This window comes from Colossoma macropomum, unplaced genomic scaffold (assembly GCF_904425465.1).
Source record: "Colossoma macropomum unplaced genomic scaffold, Colossoma_macropomum, whole genome shotgun sequence".
Lineage (NCBI taxonomy): Eukaryota > Metazoa > Chordata > Actinopteri > Characiformes > Serrasalmidae > Colossoma > Colossoma macropomum.
This window is the reverse complement of record NW_023494787.1, coordinates 28,198,711-28,212,615: the sequence shown is the minus strand read 5'-3', so window position 1 is coordinate 28,212,615 and position 13,905 is coordinate 28,198,711. Positions and strand designations below refer to the sequence as shown.

At 39.6% G+C, this 13,905-nt stretch overlaps 1 protein-coding gene across 1 annotated transcript in view; it reads left to right on the top strand.

Moving 5' to 3' along the window:
* elfn1a (extracellular leucine-rich repeat and fibronectin type III domain containing 1a) overlaps nucleotides 1-13,905 on the top strand; it is a 104,334-nt gene that overhangs the window by 51,229 nt on the left and 39,200 nt on the right. The window contains exon 2 of the mRNA XM_036566754.1: nucleotides 6,671-6,749. The gene's annotated coding sequence lies outside the window, so the exon portion shown is untranslated. The remainder of the gene's footprint in view (nucleotides 1-6,670; nucleotides 6,750-13,905) is intronic.

Genomic DNA, 13,905 nt, shown 5'->3' with positions numbered 1-13,905 from the left:
TGCTTCGTTTTACAAAATAGTTGAAGCAGCATTCTTAACTTTGCTGTAATTAATCATTTAGGTCTATATCATTCTTAGGGGAGGTCTATAGTTAACAGACTGTTGTTTGTATGTAGGACAAGCCACACCGCCAATTAACATTTTCCTTATCAATATTGATGAACAGGGATCAATGCGAGCTGTGTCTACCACACACATTCCAATATATTCCCCTAATGAAGGAGCAAGGCTCGGATTGGAGATGAGAGAACACTGGATACGCTTTGAGTTTCAAAAGAGACGTGTCTCCGAAGACGTGCGCTGGCAAGCAAGGTCTTTTTTTTTCCTTTTTGGATTTTTAGTAGTCGTGTCAAAAGCAAAGTGGACCACAGCGGGGCTATTTTTGTCCCTGGTTGCCACGTGCGCCCCTGTGCACTTGTCAGCAGCTGAGCGGACGCAGTCAATCAGATCGGAGTCGAGGCAGAGGGAGGCAGGAGAGACAGTGTTCGTGGTCAGCGCGCTGGTTGAGTGAGGCGCTCCTCAGGACCATATGGGGCCTGCAGCTCCTCATGGGCCTGCTCAACCTCCTCCTGACATGCTTACATCACATGTAGGTCAGAGGCTTGAGATGAGTGTCTGGGTGAGAGTAAGAGAGAGATCAGCCTTCTATTCTTTATTTGTTATGTCCATTCTTTACTCTGATTATATGACACTTTATAGTTTTTTAATTATACTTCCATTTTACTATACCTCCCATTTTTACATACATTACCTAGGTCTATATAATGCTGTAAGGCTTGCTTTCAACTTTTATTATGAGATTTTGAGAGATTATATACAGTACTGTGCAAAGACATGTTTAACAGGAATTTACACCAAAAACTCAACAAAAAAAATCTAATATAAAGTTTTTCAGTATTTAGTGTGTCGACTCTTTGACTTTATTATAGCTTCCATTCTTTTCAAGAGACTTGCTTTCAGTTTTTCAAAGAAATCTGTGGAGATATTTTTCCACACCTCCAAAGTTGAGCCTTAAGCTGCAAAATCTGCCTGGACTCACTTGAATGGGGGAGATGAGAGAACATGAAAGATCACTTTAGCTTCTGGTAGTGTTACATTTTGCTTTGTGCTGAGTTCATCTAGATGAACTTTAACCCTGCAAATTTGAGAACTGTGGGAGCATCAGCCCAATAGAAAACAAGAAGCTGAGCTGTAGCATCTTCTTTCTGAAAATTACTAAACTTGCTGCTCAGTCAATATAATGTTGCTTGTTACTCAAAAAACAAACTAATGGCCGTACTAATATTAACTGAACTATACATTCCCTCCAAAAGCACTTCATACCGGTAGCGCCTTTAGAAGTTAGTTGCATTTTCTCCTTCTTGCAATCAAAGTAATCCCAAACACATTGAGTGATGTTGAGGTCTGGACTCTGGAGTGGAATGGGATGGAATGGGAGTTGTTTTCAGACACCTGCTACAAACACACAGAGCACTGCCCTTGTCCAAAATACATACATACATACATATATCATCTAAACCGTTATCCTTCTGGGTCGCGGTGGGGTGCTGGAGCCTATCCCAGCTGTCATTGGACGGAAGGCAGGATACACCCTGGACAGGTCGCCAGTCCATCACAGGGCAGACAGACAGACATACACAATCACACACACATTCACACCTAGGGGCAATTCAGCATTTCCAATCAGCCTGACTGCATGTCTTTGGACTGTGGGAGGAAACCGGAGTACCCGGCGAAAACCCACACAGACACGGGGAGTTGTCCAAAATAACATTTTTATAAAATCTGCACATTTTCATCTTCATTTCTCACTCTTATTTACTATTTATGTGCTACACTGAGATAACTAAGGTGGTTAGCCATTGATAAAATGAAAACTTGCAAAAGCTTTTATCTTAAACGTGACATAATCATGACAGTCAATATGCTACAAACTAATGCTAGCTAAATTGTGAAGTTCAGTATTACTCACTGCCTACCTGCTTGGATATGTCCTCATCCTCGCTAAGTAGCTTTTTCACTTTATCTTCTTGGTGCAATCTTGGTTTTTCGCAGTTCTTGCCACTGCTGTCCATCTTATGTGTCCATCATATGATTCTCGTATGAAAACTGCTAATGCGACAAAAAGTAATGCACTCTGTGGAGCACCGCCTGCTGTGTTGGCTAGGTGTCTGAATGTAAATGCTATGTCATTTAAAGTGGAACAGGAAATGATAAAAGAAGCTAACTTCAGCTTCATCTAATCTCTATTCTGCTCTTCTGTAGTACGTTCTCAAAAATTTGAAATATTGGACAAAAGTAATTATCTGTCTGAAGCTGATATTTTCTTTTTTAAGCAAAAGTCAGCCAATAGTGGTCTGAATCCAATATCATGCCTACTTGTAATTCCGTTTTTACACCATTTGAAATGGTGTAAAAGCTGCCTGCCTGCTAAATATTTCATGACTAAGAATATAAAAATAGTCAAAAATTATAAATTTTTCAATCATTCATCCTTTATATGACTTTATATGGCCATATACATTCTATGTCTATGCAGTGACATATAGTCTTCCATTGCTTTCATTACCCATGTCTTTACAGCAGCTCACTGGGGCTTAATTGTTTTTATTTGCAACCCGCAGGGGCTGTTCCTTAATTAATTAAACTCTGATCTGCAACATGCTTTACTCCCTACGAAGGAAAGCGATATGAAAGCTAGCCATGTGCTTCGGATACCCATTTAGCGTCAGGTCCGTGTTTACAGGACACAGTCGGAGGCCTCCTCGCTCCCCTCAAGGCCTGGTGGTGCAGGAGAGGGGGGCCAGAGGTAGCGTAGGCCAGGGCAGCTGCGAGATCGACCCTGCCAAGGACGCTGCGCTTCCCAGGCCTGCTCGGTGCCATTAAATGGGTCATTGAACAGCTAAATGGAGTCATTATAACGAGTAATTAAAAGAATAGCGCCCAAGAACTCCGAAAGCGCTCCTCTGGCCGCCTCTGGGTTCCGCCGCCTTGTGGGCCTCGTAGGCTCTCTCTCGCTGCATGACAGCTGCCGTAGGCACTTTCACTATAACTTCTTTCACTGGCATGCAAATCGCATCTTTACCAGCTAATTAACCCACATTATTGAGGTTTTTCGTGTTAGCTGAAATTCTGACTGAGCTTCAGATTTGCCTTGGGGAAGCAAATTTGTTTTGCAAGTTGGAATTCTGAAGGCACTTGTTGGTTTTTCCTATCAAATGTGGATCTCATAAGAACTGGAAGTGGAAGAAACTGCATAACAGCTTCCAGAAAAGTGAGACTCAGACTGGATGAGATGCACGATCAACAATGGCATCAATTTTGGCGAGTAATCTCCAGTCTCATGTTGCCCTTGGTTGCCATGCAGGCACTGCTAGTTTGAAGTAGATCATTTTAATAGTTTGGCAAAGTGAACTGAGCATATCTGTTTACAAAACATATGAAATGTTTTCCTTATAAAGTCACATCTCCAGTGGAGCGACACAAGCATTTTTGACACACGTTGGTGATCTAATAGTCTTTTAGGACCAGTTCCTCTTATACAAATCCCTGCCTTATCTCCTAAAACTGATCTAGGTACAGCTTATAAGAGCAACTTCCACATAGAATCAACAAGATAGCCATCATTGTGAAACGTATTAAGATGATATATGATAAGACCGTGACAGCACTGAGATCTTCTGATCTGCATAGTGACGGCTTCATATATCCACAAGGGCATATTTATGTGTCTTCTTGTACTCTGTTTTGAAATGGATGCTCCATACCCTGGGATGCCTTTATGGATCACTTCACATTCACTCCAAACGTGATTTAACATACTTGCTGCATGCAAAACAAGGTGACATTTACCATAATAACAAATACGTCTTTATAACCTGAGTGAGAATGTAGGAGTGTGCTCACTTTAGGGCCGTTTTAGTGGCTCTATAGCTATTTAATGTTTTCATAGCAGATCGTTTAAATGTATGGCAGATGTTTTGAGAAGGGTGACTCCATCTTTCATTTGTTTTCATCCAACATGCCATACATTGTTTAGCCATCAGTCAATCAGGAGTTACATCTCCAATATTTTCAGCATATGCATATTTTATTGAGATAAAACTAAAGTGTCACTGGTCAGTTCACATTACATTCAGTCTGTAGAACCTTTCAGAATCACATTTATCACCATCTACATTAGCTTGTACTTGGAATTGGTCTTGGGGTTTGGTCACAACATGCTACACTACCTTCAACACAATTTACATAACGTCATATTCAAAAGTGTGAACATCTCCAGTCAAATGACATGTGGAAAGAAGTCAGGTTTTTCTGTACATTTTAGTGGACAGTATCTCTTTATTTACTACATCACATTGAAAAAACTAAAACATAAAATTCAATAAATTGTCACAATCTTTGCAAGACCACATTTTATGTTTTTTTTTATTCCCCAATATGTTAAGCTCAGCACATAAACAGTAAATGTGCAGTAAAATTTGCAGAAGTGTGTTCTCTGTAGAGGATGTGTAACTTATTTTCATTTAGAAAATAGACAAAACATACAGTTTGACCAGGAGCCCAAATGTTTGCATGCGTGCATGTATATAAATAAGAATAAGAATAAAAGTAACAACCATGCAGTACTTATTGTACAAGGTCAGTATTCAGTTAATATATAGGATATATCTTGGCTGGGATGTACAGTTCAAAGAGAAAACTTTAGTTAGTATAGAACCTTTACATTATGAAGAGGTTCTTTAAAAAGGTTCTTCACACTTGTACATCTCCAAAGAGCCCTACATGACACATTTATTTGCAAAGGGCCTATATCATGGAAACTCAAATTTATAGTATGCAAACATTGCTTCAAAACATACGTTCAGTCCATGCTATCCATATATGGAAGCTGAGCTGCAAAAACTGCCCATTTTGAACTGTTTTTGTGGTGTTATATAAACCAAAGTGATTGACATATCCACTCATTCAGCTTTCAATAATTTGGACATGCCCATTCACACTGAAGTTATGAGGAGTGTTTCAGCCTGGACTGCTTTTTAAATGATGCACAATACAGGGCAATCAGAACAGAGTTCATTTACATATATCAGTCCTAAGGGCACAGTACCAAAAACAGTTTCATTCCAAGGGATGAAGAGAGGATTGTGGTGCATAAAAACACACAGAACCTGTAAGTGGACCTGCAAGAAAAATGTAGGATAGGTGCCCTTTAAGAGTGTTGTGCAAACATGGCATTACAGTGCAAGACATTCTACTGGCAAGTCAACATTTGTAGTTTGCCTGATTACTGTCTAGCTTATTTGGTTAATATCTTCTCGCTTTAGTACCTTCTACGCATAAGTGATTTTGTCAGCAGTATAAATACTTGTGCACACAACAGCTACAGGATGGCACGATGAGAAGAAAGCCAAATGTCTCCTACAGTCATGTAGAAATATTATTCTGACGTCAAAGCATCAGACTTTATTGCCTTGCCACTCCGGCGCAATCAGAAGAGAAAATATTTTAGGCGAGGATAGATAATATGCACAGTATGAGATTCTAGCAGTCATTTAAATTGGGCGGCGCAGAAAGTTATGTAGGGCTTAATTAGTTGGCCTGGCTTGCTGATCACAGGCAGAGCCTACTCCTGCTAATTGAAGTACGGGCTGAATTTGCATTGGATCAATGGCCGGGGGAAAAGAAAGGCTCATGCGTCAGAGTGGCCGGGCCGTGACAGCAGAAGCTTGCAGGGCCACCCGTCTCCGAACGGGCCGCATCGATCCGCTGTCACGCACCGAGCTAAAGATACAGGATCAGCATGCAGACAGGCATAATTACCCTAAGGTGTGTGGGATGAAAGGAAGAAAGAGAGAGGTTTGCTTGGAGTGTTTTCAACCTTTTATGCGTGTACAGTAGAGCCCACTTAGAAGCCTTGGCTCTTCATTAGGGCCTGTGTGCTGGAGCCGTATGTGTGTGGTGGGCTGAAGACAGAGAGGAAAGAGTTGCCTCTTGTAAAACTGCTACAGGTTTGAAGTGTTTGGCTCAAGGACACAATGGCAGTGGACAGATGATTAGAGAGACACGGCACTCATTCTCTCAATAATTAATGTTTTTTTTGGTGATTATACTTGCGTATTTTTGGAAAAAAGCAGTTTCTTTCATTATCAGTGCTGGAGAATTAGTACAGAGTTTGTGCAAAACACTTCCAAACAATGAACGGAGTGTTAATAATTAGCTTGTTAGTGTTGACTTATTTCCACAACCTATTATTACATCTTTTGAGCAATGAATATTCATTTTTAATGACATTAAAAACTGCGAGATATAAATAGAGTAGCTATTCGTGGATGATTCATCAATAATAGTCTGTGTATTCAAAGCAGATCTGCTACACAGTATCGACAGTTATGTATGCCTACCATGCTAACACAGGAAATACACCATAAAGTCATGAAGAATTCAACAGCTTCACTATAAAAGCAGTTTTTCCTCATCAGTTAATTAATGCTTTCCTTTTGTTGTCTTTTGCACTACTCTTAGAATTAAAACAAACCAAAAAAACACCATCTGGGTCAAAGCACACTGCACTGATGAATAGCCATAATGAATGGCCATTTGTCTTCTCTATTCAAAGCAGCAAAGGAGATGAACAAATCTAACCTACTGGGTCTTTGTGTTTCTCCAGAGAGGAAGAGGGGCCAGCTGCTGATGAAGGAGCTCAGAGATGCGTGTTCACACTGGAGAGTTTAACCTGAGCAGCCGGGGTAAGTCCTGCTTGGCGCCGCTCCATGACCCTAGCTGTGGCACACTGAGACACTGCCCCAAAAACTCTCTCGGTCACAACCCTACAGTGGCGTGCTCATGGAACCGGCCTACACTCCTAAAAATAAAAGTTTCTTAAATGGTTCTTGGCTTCTAGGAAAAAATGGTTCTAGGAAAAACTCAAATTATGTGGAGGATCTTTAAACTCTAAAAAGGTTTGTCACACACAGGCATCTCATTTACAAAAAATGATGGCAACCAAAAGTGAATCTTATATGGCATTGCTCCAAAGAAGCCTTTTTAGCACCTTTATATTATGTGTAGACAACTCAGCACACGAAATTGGCCTTGACTCTTAAAACAAAGACTAGGTAAGCCTAGTTTTGCTGTGCAGCCATTGGCTGCATTGTATTTGTTATGCAAGTATCTTACAGAATATACAAATGTGATAGCCACATTTTACTAGCAACTTTTTGTGAATAAATACAGAAATTTTCTTTTATAGCTGGCCCACTACTACTACTACCAATACTATTACTATTACTAGTACAACTACTACTAACAACAATAATAAAAATTATTATTAGTTACTTTACTTTTAAACAGTAAACTATAGGGGACTTTTATTGTGATAGCAGTGGCATTCCTGCCTGAAAGAGGACGTTATCAACTATGCTGTCAATATATCTGCCTTTTTGGTGGATTCATTAGATAATTCAGTTCGTTTCATGATTTTGACCATGAATTCATGAAGACTGTTTTAGGTCGCCCTGTATCGAGTTCTAAATTTACACAATACCAGATTTTAGGACTTGTATTAGCATATTGACAGACTCTACCAGACTCCAAGATTTCTGTTTGCACACACACTTACATATATGTCTGCATTTACTCAGAATCAAGTGAAATGTCAAGGAATTATTACATTTCCAGTTAACATTCAGGTGCAAGACCAGCATTGAACACCCTTGACTTAGTGGTTGTACTAGTGCTTGATGATTTTATCCTCAGCTGAAAGAGTGATAAATACTAAATAGCACTGCTTATACTGCACGGTGAGAACTTCTAACTGACAGACACACCCAACCCATTATGAGTTTCTGTTAACATGTTATCCCCTTTCATTATTTATGTTAGCTATACATTGGAGGATAATAACTTTGCCTCATGTAATTAGGTGTATAATGCTACCTGTTTGTCTCAGGCAAAGCTTCCGCATGCATCTTTCAACAATAGATGACAGAGACACGTTTGATGAGTTAGTCAGTCACTCAGTGACATAATAAGAGACAAAGTTGGTTCTTGTTGTTTAGGGAATCTAAAGTGGTTCATCTATAGCATCAGGAAGGAACCCATTTTGGCACCTTTATTTTTAAGAGTGTAGCATGAAGAAAGATCCACACAGAGCAATGTTCTCGCTAAACTCATACAAACGAGTTTCAGTTAAGAAGCACTGTCGTCCCTGATCAGTTTCTGAGAAATATATAGCCTAAGAGGAGCACGTAGGCGTGTAGGCAGCCAGTCAGGTCTGATTTCCTTTTTCACATATCCAGTACCTATCTGATCTGTTCTTTTGTGTCTTAGCACATGAAATTTCACCAACCCTGATTTGCAGCACATCTTGTGCTTTTCAGGACAGGGAGAATCATGTAATCACAAGCGAGTATCTTGTGTAAGCACACAAATTTTGATCAGATTTGAAAAAAACAGACATCAAAAAACCTTGAAGCTGAGCATCACAGCAGTACTGCATAGATCTGTCCTTTTTGCCGTTGATCTGTAAAGGGAAAACGTAGCCCTCATCTTGCCGCTTACCTATTTATTTATGTATTTATTTATTTATTTTTGTATGTATATATGCCACGAGTGGACATTTCACGTGACACGCCTTAGATATGTAGGGATTTAACTACATCAATCTGTTTTATACTGGCCAAAAGCAGGCCCTTCAGAGCACTTGGATGTTCCAGTAATTGACTTGGAGTCTGGATGAGCTATTGGAGATGCTTATGACCCACATAGAGGACAGGATGGACGCTCTTAGATCTACTTTCTTTCATGTTATAATCACCTCCATACGTCACACTTTAATTAGTGCTTCAAACTTTCGCCAAAACCTGACATTTTTGGTCCCTTGATGTCCAGAAATGGACAATGTCTATGTTCCATGGAGGCCATTATGACTGCTTAATTTCTGTAAGAGCCCAACTGGTGCTTTGATGTGTGCTGATAAATCATGTGTAAGTGGCATATAGGAGAGCGCTTTAATATTTGATGATGCTGAATAGCCTGGGCGGTTCGATTTGCTTAGTTATTATAGATATCCTGCCAGGCACTGTGCGCTGGCAGTCTTTTGACTTTGAGCCCTCTTGTGTGTCGACTGCTGCTTGCCCACATCTGTCTTTAAGTCTCAGTGCCTTCATTCTATCTCCAACTGGCTGATGCAACTTTGCCTGTCTGTGGGGCAACTGCGCAGAGATTAGATGCAGCTTCAGTTTACTGCTTCTCACAAAGAGGAACTTAAAGGGGGTCAACTCTCAAAAGATGTAATTACTTTCAGCGATGAAGGCGCACTAATGAACCATGATAAAGGTCAAGATTTATTTAGTAACCGACCCAATGCTGTAAGTAGCAGCACTGTTTATTTCTTTTTTAGTTTAGCATTTTTGTGCTTCTGAAAAGAAAAATCTGAAAATTTGTTCAGTGCTTTATTTACTCTATTACTAAGTCAAAAAAGGTACAGCAAAAGATTTGTAAACTTGGCCCCACACTGGTTCAACTAAAGAACCTTGTTGCTTTGCAAATTTGAGTTAAAACAAATGAACAGCAACCACAATCTAGATTGTGATGGGATCGAAACAACATGGTAAAGTTATCTTGACAAAAGAGAAAAGGTTTTGATAACAAAAAGTACTTTATTTACAGTGTACCCAAACTGTATTACTGTGATACTGTGATATAACTGTGATAGCTATTTTCATCAAATACAATAAACCAACCATAAATGTGAGGGCTGGTAAATAATGTGCAATCGTTAAACACCTAATTAATTGCTTTTATCATAAACATACCTTAACCTCTTCATAACATGAAGGTTATGGTCCAGCATGCTCTTATATCAGTATATATTCTTAAAAAGATGGTGGTTCATGGGTTCTTTAGTAAAGAAAATGGCTCTATATAGAATCACGAACGCTCAAAGAACCTTTTGTATGATTAAAGGGTTAGTTGCACTGTGAAAGGGTTCTTCAGATTGATGGAGTATATACAGATTGATGGTGTATATATAGAACATCTATATAGAACCTTTCTGAAAAGGGTTCAAAAAAGGTTTTTCTATTGTAACAATGCTAAGCTTGTAACAATAGAAGAACCCTTTTCAAAAAGGTTCTATATAGAACCATCTACAGCACATTCTCCATCAGTCTAAAGAACCATTTCACCATGCAAAGAACCTTTTAATCATGCAAAAGGTCCTTTGAGTGTTCGTGGTTCTATATAGAACCATTTTCTTTACTAAGGAACCTTTGAAGAACCATCAAATTTTAAGAGTGTAATATACAAAAAAAAATCCAAAATTTTCATATTAGATAAATGTAAAATTGACAAAGAAGCTGATGATGCTACGTTTTCAACACTACACTCTTAAAATATATGCCACAAAGGGTTTGCCATAAGAGAACCACTTTTTTTAATTTTACTAAAGAACACACGCTTGAAAAAGAGATCTGAGTGTGAAGAACCTTTTAAAGGTTTAAAGAACTGTTACATAATATAACGTTTCCATACCAATTAAAAGGAATGGTTTAGTGAAATGTCTAATTTACACAATTTTTCACTTAACACAGATGTAGTTAATAAGGACGTTTACATGCTTAGTGTCCAAATTTTGCGTCTTTAGCTTAGAGCTACAAGGAGCTACACGGCTACCATTGTTGACAAACACTAGAAATCAACACATGCATGCTGAAAACGTCTCTCAACCCGCTCAAACTGCATCTAGGTTTCTTTAAGGTCATACAGACTTGGTTTAAGCCACAGTGAACTGTAAAAACCAACAAAACTGCACCATGTAGCTGAGCGCATGGCATGTACACACATCATGTACACACATGGACGCTAGATAATGAACTATTAATCACAATTTGATGATCGTTCCTATTTACAAACATGTTCAGTTTAAAAATTCAGTATTAAAAATCATTTGTAAACAGGTAGAACAGAAATCTCGAACATAATCTAGCATCCAAATACCTCTGTGATGGGCGTAATGTGCATGCAGGCAAATAGGAGTCTGAATTTGGCTTAACACCTGTTGTCTAAAGTGGCTGCGTGCTGTTCAGCTACACGGAAGTCATACTGTGCCTTAAACCACATAGACTACATGTCTGCATGATCTTAATGAACATGATGCAGTTTGAGCAAAGTTGAGAGAAGTTTTGGGGATGTATTTATGGAAAAGATTCGGGTGATTATTGACTGCTAGTGTTTGTTAGCTAGATTAGCTGTGTAGCTCCAGCACTAAAATAAAGAAGCAAAATTTTTAGACATTAAACATACAGCTGGGGCACATGGAAAATTGCTTAAATTAGATTATTTTTCCCCAGACCTTTCCTATAAGGATTCTTCCTAGAACCTTTATATGATGTGGTTCTTCACACTGACATATCTCATTTACCTATTTCTCTAAAAAAACATCCACTGGAAGGTTCTTTAGGGAGCCAAAATTGGTTCTTCTATGGCATTGCACAAATATCCATTTTCTCAGGCACTCAATTTAAAGTGCTTCTGTATAACGAAGAAAAAGAATACATTCTTTATAAAATCAGAACCATGTTTAAAATGTAAGACTGGAGTATGACTTTTGACATCCATTTGTAAAATGCGAGATAAGAAAGTGGTTGAGCTAACAGTCCAATCTATCTAAAATTCATCGGATAGATACTGATTGCAATAGTAATGAAGAAAATAATGGACTGTTTCTGCCAGTATGTCTATAAACAGCTCATGAACATATGGCTATATTGGCAAATGTAACAAAGCCCTAAAGCATAGACTGTCCATGGGGAGAGAAAGGCTTTAGACATAAAGCAATTAATAAACACAAATTTGATGAACAATTGCCCTTATGCAAAGCTTTTGATGTCCATGCCTGGTCTGTTCAGTGGAGAACAAAATACCTAATAAACCATCTGGAATCCTGTTTCGGCGACACGTTTGACCTTGTCTTGTGCCTGCAAGTGAGAAGTAATGGTTCCAGATATAGTAGAGTCACTATGTATCTCCGTCTAGTGCTCTACAGGTGAGAAGAACTTCCTTACAATAGAACAACGGCATTACAACAGTGGCCAGATTAGACCTGTGTCGAGCATGCTTAGAGCTTGGCAACAGGCAACTAGGTTACTAGGCTAATATATACAAGACAAGGATCAGAAGACGATCAGAAACACTGACTCATAACTCCTAATCCACACTGGTTTCAAGCTGTTGAGGTGAGCAGACTGTCTGTTTGCAACAGAACATCTTTAAAACAATACCTGGATCTGAGCAGAGTTACTGTTTATCCAAATGAATCCATGACCAGTAAGTAACGGATCAAAACACAGGCATCCTTAAACCCACGGCAGATTGACATCCTAGCAGGGAAGCTTTTATGAACCTGTCATCAAAGTCTAAAACAGCTTGTCTATGCTGTGTAGAAGCTCAGGACCAGGCTGTGAGACACACCTTTAAGCGAGACGTACCCTAGTCTCTTTTAACAGGCTTTCTCTCTTACTCAAAGCCTGTTTGGCACCACTGCATTCGCCACAGCAGGGGCTGCCTTCATTGCAAAGCACCCAGAGTGAATCATTGGACCTTGTGGTGACAGACAAGAAGTTGAGGTTGTGATTCAAACAGGAACCACAAGTAGACATGCTGTGATTTTCCCCACGATTACTCTCTATGAACATGGGATTCAATTAATTTTGCTGTAGACGGAAATGCTGAGAGGTTTTTCGGTCCAAGTATCCTTGAAAATGGCCCTGAACATGTACCTTAAGTAAGCCAAGAGAAATCATATCTGTCTATCAAACAAATTACCCTTCCATCAACAGTCTAGTGTCATTTCCAGACACTAGGAGAATCCAGACCGCCTTGCCTTAAAAAGCTGCATAGTGTTCAAACCTGAACCCTGAACGTTTTCTCCTCCTGTGCTTGAGTTATTCTTTCCTAGTGAGCCACATGCTTTTTTTTGTAGAACAGATCACTCAAAAGACCCTTGACACCCAAGTCTTTCTTTAGGAGCATTTCTCTTTTTCAGTTATTGGCATAAGCAACTATTATAACATGCTATTGAAGTCCCATCTGATCTCTCATCCCTCGTTTTTCCTCCCGACTGATTGAGAAAACCTGATTCAGAACACCCTGGTCTCTCTGAAATGCATGTACCAGCTGCAACCCTCATATGCTGTGAGGGGGGGAGGAATCCAGTATTATTTGCTGCACATTATTGCTTCTTTTACGTGCTCAACAGTTTTTTGGTATGAAGCTCCACAGAGCATAAGAGATCATCAGGGCCCACGCAGTGGGCGATTTTTTTCCAAGGTTCCTGAAACTGAGCGTTTCCTCCTGAATAGGTAAATATATTTCCGCCGCGGAGCTAATGTTTTTCTCTCCCTCTGCAAATCAGCCCGCCACATTAGCTAAATGCCATCATTTCTATTTCCAGCTGAGGAGCGGCATCCCTCCCGCCGCCATGGCCATTAGCTCTCCTGTACAATCATCTTATCTATATGGGGCATGAAAAAGAGGTACAACATGCTGTATCAGCTTAAAGCGATTGTTCATCTCTAATGACTTACATTTAGAAAGTGAGTCGTGCACGCTGAAAGCGGAGGGGATTAATAAAAGCCAATTGCATCTCTAAAATTGGTGGAAGTTGCGATAGCTTATCAGCCCACATGTAATTTCAACTTTCTGTAGAGCAGGGGAGGGGGACGTATCAGACACAGGTCCGCTGATTAAGCACTACGATACGGGCCTGGACCGTTCACAACACCGATAAGATTAATAGTTCGTTGATCAAATTGCTATTTTTTCCCCTTTGCGCGTTCCTTGGCCATTTCGAAGAAGGCGCACAACGTTTTCTCGGAGGCAGCAGTACTGTCCTATTAGTGG